At 46.0% G+C, this 18,923-nt stretch overlaps 1 protein-coding gene across 3 annotated transcripts in view; it reads right to left on the reverse strand.

The window, feature by feature from the left end:
• The window catches only part of ogdhl (oxoglutarate dehydrogenase L), a 137,335-nt gene that overhangs the window by 102,145 nt on the left and 16,267 nt on the right, over positions 1–18,923 (reverse strand). The window contains exon 1 of one of the 3 annotated variants that reach the window (XM_078530843.1): positions 3,653–3,755. The exons of the other annotated variants lie outside the window; for them this stretch is intronic. The gene's annotated coding sequence lies outside the window, so the exon portion shown is untranslated. Of the gene's footprint in view, positions 1–3,652; positions 3,756–18,923 lie in introns of those variants that run through there. 3 annotated transcript variants of the gene reach the window in all.

The raw sequence follows: 18,923 nt of genomic DNA on the forward strand, positions 1-18,923 counted from the left end.
AAATTATAAAAATAACAAATTGTAGTTCTCACTCATTTATCAACGGACTTTGCTTAGCTAGCTTCACTCCACATATTGGTAGCTGTAGCGCTACAAATTACTTTGGCAGTGACCTTAATACCCACTGAAAGATTAGTCTTAGGGCCCATTTTTGTTATGAAGGCTGAGTGAGAGATGAGGTCTGCCACAAGCAAAATCCAAATTGGATAGATCCTGTTTCTTATTTTTTCCCAGCTACAATAACATAAACTGTTTTAAAACAGGGTTGGTGGCAACAAGCTGAACTATGAACAGCTTTGTAGCACTCCCACTCTGAGTTAGAAGGCTGTGGGCTCATATCCCACTCCAAGACTTGACCACAAAATTGCAAACTGACACTCTAATGCAGAACTGGGGGAGTGCTGCATGGTCAGAAGTGCTGTCCTTGTGATGAGACTGTAAACAGAGGCTCTGCCTGCTTTTTCAGGTGAATGCAAAAGATCCCATGGCACCATTTTGAAGAAGAGCAGGGGAATAATCCCTGGCATCTGGCCAGTCTTTATCTCTCAATCAACAACACAAAAACAGTTTAACTGGTCATTATCACATTATTGTTTGTAGGAACTTGCTGTGTGCAAATTGGTCATTGCATTTCCTATATTACAACAGTGACAACACGTCAAAAGTACTTAATTGACTGTAAATTTTGGGACATTCTGAAATCATGAAAGGCACTATATAAATGTAAGTATTTCTTTGAAAGATAACCAATGGTGAACTCAACACAGAATCGAAATAAGCAGAAGAAATAAGAGCATGTATGAGTCAGAGGTACTGTATCATCAGTAGTGATGAAACTTAAAAATAAGGCAGGTCACTGTTAACATTTTGAAGGTCAAACATCAACCTGTGTTCTGCAATAACTGGCTTCATTTCAGAAATATGTTATTCCCCATTTTGATTCGAATATAGCACAGCTGAGACAAATCATTAAAACTGAGACACAAAAAGAATGTGTATGGTCTCTATCTTCTGTGCTTCTGTATTAGTTGATACAAACTTGTATGTTTATGGAGTAATTTAAAGCCAATATTTTATGAGAACAAAATATCTGATATATTACGAAATACTGTAGACAAAATTAAACTCATTAGTATTTCACAAATATTTGCTTAGTGTATTATAAATAAGTTAATTTCACAATAACAGTTCAAAAACCCCTACAACAAAGGAAATAATGAAAACAAAATAAATACATGTAAAACAATAATAATTTAGGGTCTTGGTAGCTGAGGCACACCAATGGTGGAGCTATTAAAGTCAGAATGCTCAAGGAGCCAGAATTGGAGCATTGTTGGTATATTGGAGGACTGTAGGGCAGGAGAAGTTTACATGTGATAGGGAAGAGGTGAGGCCATAGATAAATTTGAAAACAAGGATGAGAATTTTAAAATTGAGGCTATACTTAACCAGAAGCCAATGGAGGTCAGGAAGTATACAGGTAATGGGTGAATGAGACTTGGGGCAGAAATTTCCCCCTGTTGGGGGGGTTGCGCGGGGGTGGGCGCAAACCCGATCGGGGCCATGCCGCCATTTTACATGGGAGGGCCAATTAAGGCCCGTCCAGCATGATGCACGTCCGGAAGCACTGAACACTCCCTGTGCAGGCAGGGGGGGATTCCGAGAGTCAGGGCCTGCACTCTTTCGTGCATGCGGGCGAAAGAGTGCAGGAATCTCCCTGAGGCACGGAGCTGCCTCAGTGAGATTAAGTCCGGAATGAAAGTTTTTAATGAAGACAGAGAAAAATTATTTAGACATGTCCCCTCATGTGACAGTGTCATGTGAGCTGGGACATGTTTATCAAATGTTTGAAAAGTTTTTATTTAATTTATAAACCCTTCATGAAACCTCATCCTGCCTGTGGATTGGATTTCATGAAAAATGTGAAGGCCGCCTGGGCTCTTCGCCTGCCTGCCAACCTTAAGGTTGGACGGTCAGCATTCTCAACTACTTTAATTGCTTTCTTAATGGCCTTAATGGGCCTTTGGCAGTTCAGAGGGCATGCAGCTGAGTCAGCTGCGCGCCCGCTAAACTGAAAAATCTAAATGACACACGGTGACATCGGGACACCCGCCCAACGTCACCACGCGTCATTTTACTCATCGGCGAGTGGGCCCCGCCCCCAAGCGCCGACCCGAAAATTCTTCCCTTGGCGCGAGTTAGGGCACAGACAGCAAAGTTTTAAGTTACCTCCCGTCTGCAGAGAGTGGAATGGGGGAGACTAACCAGGGATGCATTGGAATAGTCAAGTCTAGAGTTAAGGCGGCATGAATGTGTGTTTCAGCAGCAGATGAGCTGAGGCAGGGCAAAGCTGCCAACAGCGGGGAAAAAAAGCGGTCTTAACGGCGGCACAAACGTGGGGTCAGAAGCTCACCTCGGGGGTCAATAATGAGACCCAGGGTTGCAAATAGCCTGGTTCAGGCTAGGACAGTTAGCAGGGGAAAGGAATGGAATCAGTGGCCAGCGAAAGGGAGTCTGTGACAGGGACAAAAAGCAATGGCTTCGGTCTACACGGTATCTATTTAGTCGGATTAAATTTTCACTCATCCCAGTGCTGGATGTTGGAAAAGTGACCTGACAATTTAGAGACAGTGGTGGTGGGGGGGTCGAGGTTAGAGCTGTGGATATGGACAAACAGGAGGGCTCCAAGGATGGGGGGGGCACCAGGGGAAACGGGGGGGGGGGGGGGAGAGGGGGGGGGACCGGGGAGGAGAAGCCTTGGCGGGTGATTCTGTGGCTAATAGATGTTCATTCAAGTTTTTTTTAAAAAAAAAACACATACAAACAGCACCGCGTTAACTAAAACGCAGAAAATGCTGGAAACGCTCAGCAGGCCAGGGAGGGCAGCAATCTGCCAGATGCTCATTTAGGGAAGTTACAATTAATGAGCGCTGCCTAGGAACATGACTGCCAAATTTCTCAAAACAAACCCCCCCCAACCCAACCTCCCCAACCCAACCTCCCCCACAATGGGGGACGGACTTCTGGACATTCAGAAACCAATTGGGTTAAACCTCTGCAGGAATGAGGGATTTTATAACGAAGGCACCGCCCACTTGGGCCTGAAAGAGGAAAAAAAAAATAAAAACAGACTTTTAAACTGGGAGCAGCCGGTTAACGCGAAGCCGAATAAAGAGCTGAGAATAAACCACCCCCACCCCACACCACACCCAAAATCACTGACAGGTGCTCGGGGCTGCCCAGGGTGCACTGACCGCCCGGGAGGTGCTGAAACTCGGTGGCGGCGGCGGCGGCGGCTGCACCAGCCCGACCGTAGCTTCGGGCCTCGGGGGTTTATTTTTTTTCTGCCCCCCCCCCCCCCCCCGGTCAGGAAACTCGAAGTGACATAAATCATGAGAAGAATAAAAAAAATCAAATCAAAGAAATAAACAAATCACCAGCCGCCGCCCCCCCCTCTTTTTTTCCCCTCAAACACAAACGGTAATCCAGACCCGCGGCTGAAGTCAGGTCGCCCGAGCCGATGCAATGAGGAGCGGGCGGACCCCACGCCGCTTGTCGCCTGCCTGGTGGGGGAAAATTCGCTCGAGCTGGTCGCACGAGAGGCCAGACGTCACAATGCACGTTGCCTGCACACGCCCCGCCGGTTGCTCACCTGGTTCGCCCCACCCGCTCAGCTTGTTCACGTGATGCTCCGCCCCCCCCCCCCCCCCCCCAAATTCCTAGCCTCGCCCAATCCCAAGCTCCGCCCACACCCCCAATCCCAAGCTCCGCCCACCCTCAATCACAAGCACAGTCCACCCCCTCATCCCCCTCGCCCCGCCCACCCCCTCATCCCCCTCGCCCCGCCCACCCGCCCTACCCCAAGCTCCGCCCACCCTCAATCACGCACAGTCCAGCCCCTCATCCCCTCGCCCCGCCCACCCATCCCCATCCCCATCCCAAACTCCGCCCATCCTCAATCACAAACACAGTCCAGCCCCTCATCCCCTCACTCCGCCCACCCAACCACCCAATCCCAAACTCTGCCCATCCTCAATCACAAACACAGTCCATCCCCTCATCCCACCCACCCACCCCAAACTCTGCCCATCCTCAATCACAAACACAGTCCACCCCCTCATCCCCTCACCCCGCCCACCCCTAATCCGACCCACCCCCAATTCCCTAGCCCCACCCACCCAAATCCCAAACTCCCCATCCCCCACATTGTGCCAAAATTACCTGCTCTTATTCACCTGCTTCAACTTCCCAGTGTGGGGATTTACTGACAACCCCTTGTTGGAAAAGCCTTCTCACCTCCCTTTACCCCTCCAATTCACACTTGCCCCCTCTAATATTTCCCAGGTTCAAAGTGGAACTCTCACTTCTAATTTCACCCAGTTCAAGAAGGCTTTTTCCCTCCATTACCTAGCTATCAGTCCAGTGATACATGGGCCCTCTAACTGCTCAAATAGATAAAGGTACCTTTACCCTTCAATTCTCTTCAGCTCAGAGCAAGCAGCTCAGAGCAGAATTCTCCCCCAGGTCAAAGAGGTAGTCTGTCCCCTGAGTTCAGAGACATTTGTCTCTCTTTATTCCTCAGCACAAAGAGACAAGCTCCCCTAACTTCAACCTGTCAATTCAGAGAGGCACTCAATTGACTCCAAGACACCATAAAGACAATCTATATTCCCTGCTGTGCTCTAGTTCACAAAGGCATTCGTCCTCCTCTGTTCCTTCTATCCACGAGTTTAAATAGGCATCCTATCATTCCCTCAAATCCTCAAATCCCTAAACTGAGAGAGACTCTACATTCTTTACCTCTGAGTTCAGAAAGATACTATTTTCATTCTAATCCCTCTAATTCACAAAGAAGCTCTGCCAACTCTCAACATTCCATCCTTTCACAGAAGCACTGTTGTCTCAAGGTGATCTCTCTGCAAACTCTAGCAACTTCTCTTGTTGCTTTTTTGCTCTAAGAGCAGAAATTCCTAATCAGTTCTGAGACCAAGAATTCCTATATAAATCTCACTGCCACTGGAGCAAAGCAACAGTATCAGGTACAAGCAGCAGCTTGGGCGTGTAGCAATTTCCCAGCTAATCCTTTAGGGCAACCACACAACTGTAGCACTGTGAACTGTAGGATCAGAACCCCCTCCAACTGGGAAATTTATGGAAGATAATTTCAAACCCACAGACATGTTTTGACCACATGATTGGAATTATAAATTTCAAAAAGATAAGCTGCAGTCAGTAGTACAAGGCTGGGCAGCAAGGGATTAATTTGGACATTTAGTGAAAACACAGTGACTCATCATAAGGGTTTGGACATTGCCTGACTGCTATCAGGGAACAATGGTACCAGGGGAATGCCATTACCTGCCATCAACTAATGCAATCAAGAAGTCTGATTACCCAATACAGTAGCACAAAGGACGTACCATCAATATAATATACTCAAGGAATTATTCAACCACCACAGACAATAGTACTGGAACAGGGTCATTTAAACCCTCATTAACTTTGGAGCCAGATGCTGTTACTTTGCCACTTTAGACTGCAGGAGAATTGCTCATACAATGAGAACTGATATTGTTTCAACCAACAGGAGCTGAATACGTTTGTCTGGATTTTGCGTGGTATCAACTAAATGGACATTGGAATAACAGGAACTATGTTTTGACATGCCGGAGTTAAATTATTATAAAAGCAGGGCAGATCTGAGCATCTGGGCTGCAGTTGGAAGAAAGGTTGAGTTTGGTCACCTTGACTCAGGCCTACAGTCAACACCGGACAGACCAGTCGTGTTGGGGATTGTAAGTGTTTTTAGCCATATCATGCTGATACTAGCCTGAATGTTTTGGGCTGCAATCAAGAAGGAGGGTCAGGAAGGGTCAATCTGGTTCGCGGACCTGCAGTTCTCACCGGAAGGGTCAACTGTGTGGAGGATTGTAAGTTTCAGCCAAATCGTAGTGGTATTGGTCTAGGGTTTTGTGAAGGTTTGGGGCGAAAACTTTTATTTTTTTGCCGGTACCTTGTCACTTGTTTCTGCCATATCTTGATGATATTGGTCTGAGGGTTTTTTCTTAAGGTTTCAGGACAGGACGGGGTGTTTTTCCTGTGTTTTTGTAAGTTTTAACCGACTTGTGGTGACTTTGTGTCGGGTACTGGGAATAGGTTGTTTTAAATTTTGGGTTTTGCACTATGCAGTTGTGGGTGATTCAATAAAGCAATTGTGAATTATCAGAGGAAACTTGGCTCGCTGGTCATTCTGTTTAAGCCATACACTTGTGAATCTGGTGTCACTAACTTGAGTGTGGGGAGGGTCTCTGAGGGAAAAGGGAAGCCCTTACAGAACTCACCAATGCCTCTAAGAGTTAGGGACACAGTTTAAAAATAAGTGGTCTCCCATTTAAGATAGAGATGAGGAGAAATTTTTCCCTGTGAATATGTGGAACTTTTCCCAGAGAATAGTAGAGGCAGGATTGTTGAATATTTTTAAGGCGGAAGTAGATAGATTCTTGACTAACAAGGGAATCAAAGGTTATCGGGTGTAAGCAGGATAGTAGTGTTGAGGCCACAATCAGATCAGTCATGATCTTATTGAATGGAGGAGCAAGCTCCTGGGGCTGAATGACCTACTCCTGCACCTAATTTGCATGTTCTTACTTTTGTTTGTATGTAAGAGTCGTGTTATCTAACTGATGGGTTTAAAATGATCCATAGAGTAGATAACAGGGAAGCAAATTCCTCTGACGGTGAGTCCAGAACAAGCGAACACAACTTTAGAATTAGGGCTAGGCATTTCAGGAGTGAAATTAGGAAGAATTTTCAAATACAAATGGTCATCTGGAAACCTGGAATTCCCTCTTCCCAAAAGACTTGATGCTGGGTGAACCGAAAATTTCATGATTGACATTGACAGGTTTTTATTAGGTAAGGGTCACAAGGGATAAGGATCCCTTGGATAAGGCAAGTGGAATTCAAGTACATATCAGTCATGATGTAGTTTATTGGCAGTACAGACTCAAGGGCCCTAGTGTTCCTGTGCCACCTTTAGGAAATAAGACTGGCTATACTCCTGCTGGACATGTTGTAACGTTATTCTCAAATGATGTTTCATGTAGATTAAAGATTTGCTATCCAGTTTTCTGCAGACCCTCTTCAGCATCAAAAAAATGTAAGGCACTGATTTAATTTTGTTCACCACCTGGACCTCATTCAAAATTCATGTTCTAAAAATGCTCAAAAATATTTTCTAATCCTGCTTGGGCTATCATAAATATGCTAAAAGATTGAAGGACAGAGCAGATAAGTGAAATAATGACCTTATTTATGATGTCTTCGGCAAATCAATTGGCATTCAGAGCCTCATTCTCACAGAAATTTGTCCTTCTACTGAAAGAGGCATAAAATTATTTTGATGTTTCAGCTTGCAAACATAGATGCCATAAAACAGGAAGAAATTCACACAGCGTGTCTGATTATTAAGGAGTGGCATATTCAGCATCCAATGCACAGTGTATGTTAATACAGCCCAAAACATTTGCAACATTAGACCGTGTGCAAAATGCTGGCAACAAGGCTTGTTGATGTCCCAAATCAAGCAAATGTGGACAATACCTTATGATGCACCTGGAGCACCCAATGAACGCTCTAGATATTGAGTGCCCAAATGAAATGGGTGTTGGAAGGGAAGCTCATTCCCTTATCCTGCTTGTTGCCTCTTAAAGGAGAATGTTAATGATAGTCCCTGCTGCATTTTTTGCACCCAAAAGGAAACTAATTTTGCCAAGTTAATATTTGGCACAAATGAACTGAACGTACTCAGCTTCTTAAAGGTGCAGCCCATCAGTTACAGCTGCTTGTTTTCTGAATGAGATTCTATGCTGGGCTGCTGAGGTAGGTATCCTTCTGTATTTGCAGGACTTGGAACAAGAGATGGCTGTCTAAAGGTAATATATCATACAGAGGTCCTTGTGGTTTAGATGTACCATATATGAGATGCACAGCAGCAACTCGGTAAGCCTTCCTTCAACAGCACCTTCTAAAGCCACAACATCCATTACAGAGAAGGACATGTGCAACAGAGGGATGCAATGGAGTAGTGGTAATGTCACTGGGCTAGTAATGCAGAGATCCAGGCTAATGCTCTGGGCACACAGGTGTGTATCCCACCATGGTAGTTAGTTGAATTTAAATTCAAATAATAAATCTGGAATATAAAGCTACTCTTGTTAATAGTGACCATGAAATCATTGTCTATTGTTATAAAAAAATTATCCGGTTCCCTAAGCCCTTTAGGGAAGGAAATCTGCCGTCTTTACACATGTAGGTTTGGCCTACATGTGACTCCGCACCCACAGCAATGTGATTGACTCTTAAATGCCCTCTGAAGTGGCCTAGCAAGCCACTCTGTTGTATTAAACCCCTACAAAGCTTACAAAAAAGAATGAAACTGAACGTATCACCCGGCATCTGAGGCACTAGAAACGGCAAAGGCAAACCCAGCCCTGTTGACCTTGTAAAGCGGTGATGGACAACCTAGGCTAGTGAGTGGGACGCAGTGTGCATCTCCTTCATCTCAGTGGTTGCAAGACTGAAATCAGGCATGTGCACTAACCATGAACCTATGAATACGAGTTTGCGGGACGTGCTGATTGAACTGTAGCAGTGCTTCGATTGGACGCAGAGGAAGCGCACGGCTTTCACAGGCAATGTTGTGTGCAATCAGCACGCACCTCACTTCACGTGCCCTTGCTTTGCATGTGTATCACTTCAGTAATACCAGGAGGAAAAAAACCACACAGACAAAAACCAGCGGAATCTGGCAACCCTGCGCACAGGCAACATTCAACAAAATGCACTCCGAAACCTGATGGGCCATATGCGGCCTGGAGGGTACAGGTTGCCCACCACTGTTGTAAAGTCTTTCTTTACTAATATCAAGGGGCTTGTACCAAAGGTGGGAGCACTGTCTCACAAACTAGTCAAGCAATAGCCTGACATAGTCATACTCATGGAATCATACCTTACAGGCAATGTGCCAGGCGCCACCATCATGATCCCTGGGTTTGTCCTGTCTCACTAGCAGGACAGAGGTGGTTGCACAGTGATGTACAATCGGAAGGGAGTTTCCCTTGGAGTTCTCAACATCGACTCTGGAGCACATGAAATCTCATGGCATCAGATCAAACATGGGCAAAGAAACCTCCTGCTGGTTACCACCACCAACCCCCCTACCCACCACCCCACCCCCAAACTCAACTGATGAATCAGTACTCCTTGTTGAACATCACTTAGAGGAAGAACTGAGGTTGGCAAGGGCACAGAAAGTACTCTGGGTGGGGGACTTCAATGTCCATTACCAAGAGTGGATTAGTAGCACCACTACTGACCAAGCTGGCCGAGTCCTAAAAGACATAGCTGCTAGACTGGGTCTGCAGCAGGTGGTGAGGGAACAAATAAGGGGGAAAAACCTACTTGACCTCATACTCACCAACCTAACTGTCACAGATGCATCTGTCCTTGACAGTATTGGTAGGAGTGACTACCGCACAGTCCTTGTGGAGACAAAGTTCTATCTTCACATCGAGGACAGCCTCCATCATGTTGTGTGGCACTACCACCATGCTAAATGGGATAGATTTTAAACAGGTCCAGCAACTCAAAACTGGGCCTCCGTGAGGCACTATGGGCCATCAGCAGCAGCAGAATTGTATCTAACCACAACCTGTAATCTCATGGCCCAACATATCCCCAACTCTACCATTACCATCAAGCTGGGGGATCAACCCCGGTTCAATGAAGAGTTCAGGAGGACATGCCAGGAGCAGCACCAGGCATACCTAAAAATGAGGTGTCATCCTGGTGAAGCTATAACACAGGACTACTTGCATACCAAACAGCAAAAACAACATGTGATAGACAGGGCTAAGATATCCCACACCAAACAGATCAGGTCTTAGCTCTGCAGTCCTGCCACATCCAGTTGTGAATGGTGATGGACACTTAAACAACTCACTGGAGGAGGAGACTCCACAAATATCCCCATCTTCAATGATGGGGGAACCCAGGACATCAGTGCAAAAGAAAGGGCTGAAGAATATGCAGTCATCTTCAGCCTGAATTGACAAGCGTATGATCCATCCCAGCCTCCTCCTGAGGTCCCCAGCATCACAGATGCCAGTCTTCAGCCAATTCGATTTGCTCTATGTGATATGAAGAAACAGCTGAAGGCATTGGAAACTGCAAAGGCTATGGGCCCTGACAATATTCCAGAAATAGTACTGAAGACTTGTGCTCCAGAACTAGCAGCACCCCTAGCCAAGTTGTTCAAGTACAGCTACAATACTGGCATCTACCCAGCAATGTGAAAAATTGCCCAGATATGTCCTGTCCACAAAAAGCAGGACAAATCCAACCCAGCCAGTTAGTGCCCCATCAGTCTACTCTCGATCATCAGTGAAGTGATGGAAAGTGTTGTGAATAGTTCTATCAAACAGCATTTGCTTAGCAATAACCTGCTCACTGATCCTCAGTTTGGGCTCCGCCAGGGCCACTCAGCTCCTGACCTCATTACAGTCTTGGTCCAAACATGGACGAAAGAGGTGATCTCAAGTGGTGAGGTGAGTGTGACTGTCCTTGACATCAAGGCAGCATTTGACAGTGTGGAATCAAGGAGCCCTAGCCAAACTGGAGACAATGGGAATCAGAGGGAAAACTCTCCTCTGGTTTTAGTCATACCTAGCACAAAGGAAGATGGTTGTGGTTGTTGGGGGTTAATCATCCCAGACTCAGGACATCACTGGAGCAGTTCCTCAGGGTAGTGTCCTAGGCCCAACCATCTTTAGCTGCTTCATCAATGACCTTCCTTCGATCATAAGATCAGAAGTGGGGATGTTTGCAGATGACTGCACAATGTTCAGCACCATTCACGACTCCTCAGATACTGAAGCAGTCCGTGTCCATATGCAGCAAGAACTGGATGACATTCAGGCTTGGGCTGATAAATAGAAAGTAACATTTGTGCCACACAAGTGCCAGGCAATGACCATCTCCAACAAGAGATAATCCAACTATCTCCCTTTGACATTCAATGGCATTTCCATTGCTGAATCCCCTACTATCAACAGCCCGGAGGTTACCATGGACCAGGTGCTGAACTGGACTAGCCATGCATATACTGTGGCTAAAAGAGGTCAGAGGCTGGGAATTCTGTGGAGAGTAACTCATCTCCTGACTCCCAAAGCCTGTCCACCATCTACAAGGCACAAGTCAGGAGTGTGATGGAATACTCTCCACTTGCCTGGATAAGTCCAGCTCCAACGGCACTCAAGAAGTTCAACATCATCCAGGACAAAGAAGCCCAATTGGCACCTCATCTATCACCTTCAACATCCACACCCTACACCACCGACACACAGTGGCAGCAGTGTGTACCATCTACACGTTGCACTATAGCAACTCACCAAGGCTCCTTCGATAGCACCTTCCAAACCCATGACCGCTATCACATAGAAGGACAAGGACAGAAGATGCATGGCAACATCACTACCTGCAAGTTCCCCTCCAAGCCACACACCATCCTGACGTGGAAGTATATTACCATTCCTTCACTGTTGCTAGCTCAAAATCCTGGCACTCCCTTCCTAACAGCACTGTGGGTGTACATACACTACCTGGACTGCAGCGGTTCAAGAAGGCGATTCATCACCACCTTCTCAAGGGCAATTAGGGATGAGCAATAAATGCTGGCCTAGCCATTGACGTCCACATCACATGAAAGAATAAAAAAAAGATGCCCATGTACCAACATATTTTTGGATAGGGCCAGATAATCATACATAGACATATCCAAAAGTATTTGCTTGAAGAGCTTACTGAAGGGCACATTCCTGTGAACAAACTTGGCCAGGATTTTGACCTTGTTGGGCTGGCGTGGCAGGCAGGCCTGGCAGCGGTGGGAAAGCCAACCACCACTCGCGATTGGGCCCTACATCGATTTCCCGCTGGCCAATTAACGGCCAGCCAGCCTGAAACACATGCTGCAGCGCTCAGCGCTGCTGGGGTGGGGGAGGGAGGGTGCAAGCGCGGGGATTTGCGGGTGCGCGCAATGAAAGCTCCCTGAGGCACAGAGCTGCCTCAAGGAGCTGAAGATTTCAAAACTCAGAAATTAAAAACTTAGCAATATTAAAAACATTATAAATGTTATAAATGTAATTTTAAAAATTTTATTTAATTTTTAATTGCTGCTGGAAACCTCATCCCGCCCATGTATGAGATTTCCTAAAAAACCTTTTCACCTGCCCGCCAACCATAAGGTTGGACAGGCAATGAAAAATTTCATTCAATTATTACTTTAATGGCCTTAATAGGCCTGGTAATTGTCGGCGGGTGCACTGCCAACTCCTACGTGTGCCCACTGACCAAAATATCACGCGTGTGCACGATAATGTCGGGACGCTCGCCTAACATCATCGCGCATCATTTTATGCTCAAGCGGGTTGGCCACGCCTCCGCCCACTCAGTTCAAATTTCTGGCCGTCAAGAAATTCGAGTTCACAGACATCTCTGCCAGTAGCTCTCATGCTTAACAGTTGCCTTTAGGTTGCACTCCCCTGGGTTCTTCCTAAAAACAGCTGTAAGTATCTGTCTAATATCCCAACCTACATGGTACAGTATCTCATACAGGTGAAGGGTTCAGCTGATATTGCCCTTCATATGCCTTGACATCATTCAGGTGAACATAAGAATCAATTGGACCTTCAATCAATGTTCTATTGCATCCTTGCCAATGGCTGAACTGTGGCTGGATCTTTAAATTTGAGTCTATTTATGCAAGAGAACATAGAATCAAATAAAAACTAACATTCCAAATAAACTACCAAAAACAAGCATATATCCCAATCCATTTTTCCTGGTCAGAGAACAAGTATGCCCTTAGAGTTTTAAATCCATGGTATAATCTCTTATTAATAGATAATTGGTAACCTGTCACCATACTTTTTTTTAGAAAATACAACAATGATCTAGAATTAATCTTTGGAAATATAGCTCTATCGTTTTGTAATTTGGTTATTGGCAAAAAAAACATGCCTATTAGTGACTTTATTGGATTTCCTTCTGACAGTTTAGACTGTACCTCACTAACTATGAGTTATATATCCTCTTCATCTATTTATATACAGCATTTCTCTATTAACTTGAGTCTCATTAGTTAATTGTAGCATTTGTATTTGGACTCTTTCCAGTTTTTAATTTTAGTATGCAATTTTTCAAGCTTTAGGACATTATGAAGGACTGCGTTCTGTTCATTTCCCAAGATCATTTCTAATTAGGGTCAAAAAAATAACTGGCCACATTGCAACTGAAATGAGGACTGTTCTAACCTGACCAATACTTTGCAGTTGCTTTGCTAATTGATTCAAACACGGAGTCTGAAGCTGTTCTTCACCTTGGCTGTCCTGTGGGGTTATATTTTGGGAGTTCTGTCACAAATTGACTATATAATTGCTCAGGGAACATCATGCCAGTAGCAATGGGGGTGGGGAAAAAACTGTCATGAAATTGGATCGGATTTAGGGCTAGTTTGAGGTTGTAGTTATACTGAAGGTAGCAGTTTGAGATTGGTATCTGCTAACTGCAATGGAATCAGCAGAGCCTTGATATAAACCAGACTAATATTAATCTGATGGGCACTAAGCATTGATTAAGTTCAGCAACTGTTTTGATGAATGCATGGAGCTCCAATTCCCCAAATACTAATTTCAAACTCTAGATGACAGCAAATACAACAACAGTTTGTATTTATATACCAGTGTTTACATAATCAAACATCCCAAGACATTTCACAAGGAAGTTACAAAGAAAAATTTGACACCAAGTCAATGTCAGGAGAAATTAGGGAAGTGACCAAAAAGCTTGGCTAAAAGGTAGGCTTTTTTTCAGGAACATCTTAAAAGCGAAAACAAAAGGTGTAGCGCTGAATAATTCATGCAGTCACGGGTGGGCGGGATTCACACCCGGAAGTGAGCGGCTCTCCGGCTGCCACTGCCGCTGTCAAAGTGCGCCATATAAAACTGTAATTATGCAGATTTAGGCCGGAGGGCGGGTTTCCAGTCCTCAAGACCCAATCGGTGCTAGAGGGCGGGAGGTTCGGTGTCCAAAGTTGTTGGCTGTGACCCAGAAGGAGGTCATGGCCACTCATTTAAAGGGCCACCTGGCATGGGGCAATATCAGGTGACCCAGCAAATGTGTGCCTTCTACATAGATCCGGAGAATTTATCTCGAGGATATAGTATCAGGCTTGGTTTCAGGTAGGTGCGAATGTTTTTAATATTTCCCTGAAATGTGTATAGTCTAAGTTGTTTCTTGCCACTGACCACAGATAGCATTCAATTTGAACAAGAGCATATTTTCAAGATCTTAACATATAGGAGCTGTCTAGTTCTAGCATGTTTTCCTCTATAGGTGGCCAAGACAAGGGAGCTAGAGGAGAGGCAGGGAAGGAGGGCAAAAGCAACCCCAAGGTGCGATGACGAATCTCTCCATGCCCCCCTCTGGGCTGTGTCCACCAGGTGGGAGTAACCAATGCCAGCTGACGGGAAGAAGAGAGCTCCCTCAGTGAGACATGCAGCCTGGGAGGAGCTTGCAGCAGAGGTCAGCAGCTTAGGCTTAGTGCCTTGCACATGGACGCAATGCCAGAAGAAGCTCAATGACCTCTTGAGGTCGTCCAGAGTGAGTAAATCCTCATTATGTGTATTCTTGTGCCAGGATGTCAGGTTCAAGAATGCTGGAGGCTTGTGAGAAGTTTTGAGGTCCGAGGCAGCACTCTGCAGCAATGGCATTGGTCTTAGTGCCAATGCCTCTGTGAACTTGTCATTGTGGTTCTGTGGGTGGGGGTGGGGGTGGAGGTGGAGCCTGTACGCATGAGGAAGGTGCGCAGCATCTTGGCTGCCAAGCATTGTGCTGATCATGCATTTCTCTGTCACCTTGGAGGCAGGATGACATCCATTAACCTAACAGTGTTAGTCATTGCAATGTTACACCTACTTTCAGGAAAAGCGTGCCCACAATGCCAGGGAGAGAGGCAGAACTGGAGGTGGTGTTCCGGAGCTGGCAATCCTAATGCCGTACGAGGAGGTTCTCCTGCTCTTCTCAGTTGAATCTTTAAGGTCCATTGGCACAGGTGAGATTGGAGGAAGGCATGGATCTGGTGAGATAGCAAGTGGCTGAAACAAGGACACAGGGGGAGAGGGCAAATGGGAGGGGGACTGATGCTTGGCGTGATTCGACGAATGTAAAAATTGTTGTCTCAGTACTCAAAGGCAGGGAAACTTCCAAGTTGAAAATTTGTGGTGTTGCTGCAAGTATGTTACAATGATTACAATGGCTCATATCTCATATTACACATGACTGTAATGGTGCTGAGCATTGTGATCTTGCACAGCCATGGAATAGGTTCCAATGCCAACTAACGCCCTTTTTTCTGTGTCTCTTGCACAGGTGAAGCCTCTTCCATGGACCACGATAGAGATTCCAACCCAACAATTCCCTCCAAGGATGAAGAAGTACTCTTGGAGGAAGCACCGTCACGTCCTCTCTCTGCCCCAAGCACCAGAGTAGGTACTGGCACCTCAGCAGGATTAGCCTGTTAGGACAAGGGCAGCCACAAACTGGTGAGGGCACTTCACAATCGCACATGCAGCTGCCAGCGAGTGAGATGGAGAAAGCCTTGGGCAGTTGGAGGAGTGTCCAAGGTGATCTAGAGACTGATTTCGAGTCAGATGATGAGATTCTGGAGTCATCCATAATGCAACAGGTGCTGGAGATCCAGCGTGAGGTGCATGGAGATTTGGCAGGTATACCAGAGGGGTTCTGTGCTCTGGCCCAGACTGTGGACGTGTCCATCCAGGCCATATGCACTGCAATCTCCCACTCTACAGTTTCCTCCATGGACAGACTGACAACTGTCCTGGTGGGGGGCAAACCGAATGTGTTCCAGATGCAATCGTGGGTTTGCGCTCTGAGCTGCACACCATCACCCTGGCTCTTAGCTCAGGGACACAGAGTCAGGACGTCAGGGGGACTGGGAGCCAGAATCCTAAGCCAGCTCTTGAGTCCTCACAGGAAGGCAGGGAGGACCGAAGGTTCTTAGTGGGAGAGGATGAGCAGCTGTTGCTGCCATCTGGAAGCATCTCTCAAGGCGTTCTGGTGGGGGCAGCCTCTCCTCTGTCCATCCATTGACACTTTCCTTGTCTAGTGCCGTGGCGATAGAAGGTCTTTCTGCCACTCTGCACGAGTCTTCTAACGAGGTGGGGCCATCAAGGCCTGAATCGTCTAGAGAACGCCCGCCAAAGTCATCCAGGGCAAGGGGAGTAGCAGATCAGGAGCCTCGCACCAGTGCAGCTGCAAGTGAGGGGAGAGCATTGCACTGGAGCACTAGGAAACGCTTTAACAAAACTCCACAATGGGCACCAAGTGGATCACATGGAAACATTTAGTCTGCTTGTACATGGTATGTCTCATCTTGCCTATGTGAATAAAGCTTAGTTTTACTATCCCTCATGCATAGATTATTTCAATATTGTTGTCATTGAACTTCTTTCGGGAGATAAACATGAGCTTTAATAATTGGAGGCAGGGCAGGATAAATCGAATGGCAAGGACTCGACAAGGTGAGTGTACTGACAGGGCGGTGACATGGATCTCACATGCCACATGGAATGCCATTGTGACACATGCAGTGCACGCATCAATGAGGCTGGGACTTCTTAGCTTATTGGACTTTATGCCTTAGCAAGGAAGCCCTTGTGTCATGAACATCTATGTAATCATGTCCAGGGCCTTGCACCTCTATGCCTGGGTGTTCCCTCACCTCATCACCCCCTCATCCTCCGATAAATGCCTGCTTTCTGGTGCCCCTCTTCCTCGAGAGCACCCACTCTCTGAATGGTGAATTTATGCAGCATCCTACAAGCATAAGTGACACACGTAATGGAGCATAACTCAATGCCCCTCCTGACCTGAACCTCAAGGCCGCTGAACCTCAACTTTAATAGCCAATTGTCTGCTCTACGATGGTCCTGGTGCTTCCATGGCTGTTGTTGTAGTTCTACTCCACTTCTGGGGCCCTCATTGGAGTCATGAGCCATCTCTTCAAAGGGCAATCCTTGTCACCTAGAAGCCAACCATCCAGGGCATCAGGGCTGCTGAACAGGTCTGGAACTGAGAGTTACATAGAATGAATGAGTCGTAGCTGCTGCTCAGGTACCTCATGCATACCTGCATAATCTGTCACAGACCAGCTGGATGTTCAATGAGTGAAATCCCTTCCTGCTAATAAATGTGCAGGGCTGGCCAGCTGGAGTCTTTATGGTACAGTCAGTCGCTCCCTGGATCCTGGGGAAACCTGCGATTGCTGCAAACCCTCTGGCTCTTTCGAGTTGACTCTGGTGGTCCATTGAGAAAAAAATGTAATTACCTGCTCTTCTGGACATTGCATAGCATGGTCACTAATGGTGGAGCGTTTAAAATTGGAGACGCTTAAGACGTCAAAACTAAATGATCACAATGTAAACAGGAACATTCCTCTGACAAAATTAATATTCTAACTTCTTCACTCCAATCATTGAGATCAAAAGACCTTGATAGGATGGTGAGCAGCAGGCTGCATAATGCCACTGAGGCCCCCACATGCTGCTGAAAGTTTAGTGCAGCAGATGCCTTTACAGCTACAGACATTGGGTGACCACCAACACAGTTGGAAGAGATCTCCACTGCCAGCATGTCACAAAGAGAGGTGACTATGGCCCTTGAGAGCCTGAGCCTCTGGCATTGTGTCTTGGTCATTTGAGGTAGCTCAGCCTCTGCCTATATACTTGAAGGGCCACATAAGTCCTTCTGCATTCTTCTCTGATGAAGGTTCGTGTTGGCTTCATCACGTTCTTGGTCTGGCACGGCTCTGTCACCCTTATGCACCACCAGTGCATTCTGGACCTCTTGATCCACCCTTCTTCCTCCCACTCTCAATCTCCTCCTCCTCTCATCCTCACTGGAGGATGTGTCTCCCACAGAGTCAACTATTGCTATGTTTTCCCTCGCAAGAAGGCTGAGGTGCTGGTGAGGGTCAAAATTCACCTCTCAGCAGGAGGAATAAGGCCTCGAAATAAGAGAAGTATGAATTGGAAACTTTGCTTAATATATAAAGCACTGCCAGCAGTCACAGCATCCTGAACTGCTGAGTTCAAATTCAGGACTCAGCAGAAGACTTTAAACTCGCTCTGACAAGCTAACGTTAAAGATTCGAGAAATCCACCTGGCATGAAATACACTCTCCAAGCATTTTATTGTTCTTACCGCATATTCACGCACAACGATACCTTTACAGATATATACAGATTTGTAAGGATAACACAAGTCAACCTTAATGAGCTTAAATATCCAATTTAACTAAAGTTGACAGGGTCCTGATTTCTAGCCCATCCGCCTGTTGTATTTTCCTGATAGGGCTCGATGACGCCGGGAACGCTATCTGATGTAATCACACGTGATAATATGTTGGTGCCGATGCATAACACTCCCTTTTTCACATCGCATTATTCAGCCCATAGAGAGGCAGAAACGTTTAAAGAGGGAATTCCAGAATCTAGGGCCTTGACAGTTGAAGGTATGCACCAATGGTGAAGTATTTAAAATTAGGAATGCTTAAGAATTAAATGATCGCAGTGTAAACAGGAACATTCCACTGACAAAATTACTATTCTAACTTCCTCACTCCAATCATTGTGATCAGAGTTGATAGAATTTTAGCGTAAGACGTTTGTAAATTTTTCCATATGTTTGTCTGTCTGTTTGGTGTTCGATATGTTATATATAGAAATATGCAGGAGTCCGGGGGTCAGTATTATGACAATTGCTTTTCTTTTAATACTGTTCTGATC

This window comes from Cetorhinus maximus, chromosome 27 (genome assembly GCF_964194155.1).
Source record: "Cetorhinus maximus chromosome 27, sCetMax3.hap1.1, whole genome shotgun sequence".
Taxonomy (NCBI): Eukaryota; Metazoa; Chordata; class Chondrichthyes; order Lamniformes; family Cetorhinidae; genus Cetorhinus; species Cetorhinus maximus.